We start from the raw sequence: 1997 nt of genomic DNA on the forward strand, positions 1-1997 counted from the left end.
AGGTCTGAGATTGAGGTCGAAATCGCACATCTAAACTTAAACTGGTGAGTTTTACGTGTTTTTTTCTCGGCCGCCAAAAGCCTGACTATTTTGATAATTTTTTTAGTTTACTGTAGTTCCTAAAAAACTAAAATTCCTCAAAATGAAACAAACGGCAAAAAGTATAAGAGAAGATTTTAATTAAATTTCCAATAAAGCTCGAATGCTTCAAAAACGAGGCAAGGCGAATTTTTTGCCGGATGAAAAACAGGCCTTAATAGAAGAGCGATCATTTCTAAAGTTGTTTCTTATCTAACAAATTATGAGTGAACTTGATAAATGAATAGATGCTCGAGGGCTCAGGTTTGTTTTGTCAGAACTTAGTCGAACATTTAATTCTCAGTCTTTACAGTTTTTTTTCGATCGTCTGGCTTGGCATTTTATTTTAATAATGCGCAAACGCACAATAAACGAAAATAAAATAAAACAAAAATATTTTTTGCAACTGTGCATACTCAATTTCCGTGCCAAAATGGTACGCACTCTTTAAGGGGTTAAAGCTTCCTTTGATCATGTTTTACGCAAAACCCCTGGCCGATTCGACGAAAGCTCAAGAGGCAAAAAATCTTCCAAGTTAAATGGACTATCTGAATATCTCTGAAAAAACCGCCATAAAGGCTCTGCATGAAAGTTTGGAGTTCGAACTAATATATCAAACATTGTAAATAATTAGCAGTAAACAGCGCATTGACACAAATACCAATCAATTACCTGCATAATTCGTATTATTAACCAGTAAATCATGTTCAAGGGATCAACCTCAAGTGGTGTTTGGTATTTGAGCAACGTTTGTCTGTGGGTCAGTGAATACGAAAATAGTACGACAATGAAATCAACCTTAAGACAACACAAAACTCATGGATCAGATGTTCGTGAGTGTCGCATTTCCAATGACTTCCCATTGTTTCACAACATTTTCATGAATGTGTTTGGGGAGAACATTGGAAAAAGTGAGCAAAAATTACGAAATATGGAGAGTAAATAGCCATTGAGTAATAAAACAAAATTAAATAATTATCAGCCAGAGTATAAGCAGGCAACTGTAAATAAATGAAAGTCCCAACACCATTGCAAAGCGATGAATAATGATCGTTTCATTGTCTGGTGTCTTTTTCAGGAAGCCTGCAAGTGCGGCTGCATGTGAGATTTTATTACGAAACAATCGAATCCGGAACGAATGGTTCTACATTCATTTCTAATTATGACGGTGTTCGGACGAAAACTACCAGACAAAACTCCTGCAAATATTCACGAAACTTTGGAAAATTACAAAAAGCAAAAAGCTATGCCAATGCTTTTGCCATTCTCTTAAAAGTTTTTGCTGGGATTTTTTGCAAATCACAACAGTTTCAACCATGCCAAGTTCAATGCCAGAAGTAGAAAACAGCAGCTTGTCACCTTGGACTAGAATGAACTAAGGAAAATCATCTGTTTAATTAATCTAATTAATTGAAATCAAACAAACCGCAAAAAGAATAAGAGAAGATTCTAATTAAATTTCCAGTAAAGCTCGAATGCTTCAAAAACGAGGCAAGGCGATTTTTTTGCCGGATGAAAAACAGGCCTTAATAGAAGAGCGATCATTTCTAAAGTTGTCTCTTATCTAACAAATTATGAGTGAACTTGATAAATGAATAGATGCTCGAGGGGTCAGGTTTGTTTTGTCAGAACTTAGTCGAACATTTAATTTTCAGTCTTTACAGTTTTTTTTCGATCGTCTGGCTTGGCATTTTATTTGAATAATGCGCAAACGCACAATAAACGAAAATAAAATAAAACAAAAATATTTTTTGCAACTGTACATACTCAATTTCCGTGCCAAAATGGTACGCACTCTTTAAGAGTTTAAAGCTTCCTTTGATCATGTTTTACGCAAAACCCCTGGCAGATTCGACGAAAGCTCAAGAGGCAAAAAATCTTCCAAGTTAAATGGACTATCTGAATATCTCTGAAAAAAC

The sequence above is a fragment of the Dendroctonus ponderosae genome, unplaced genomic scaffold (assembly GCF_020466585.1).
Source record: "Dendroctonus ponderosae isolate FM_Combo_2020 unplaced genomic scaffold, Dpon_F_20191213v2 Dpon_F_20191213_5, whole genome shotgun sequence".
Lineage (NCBI taxonomy): Eukaryota > Metazoa > Arthropoda > Insecta > Coleoptera > Curculionidae > Dendroctonus > Dendroctonus ponderosae.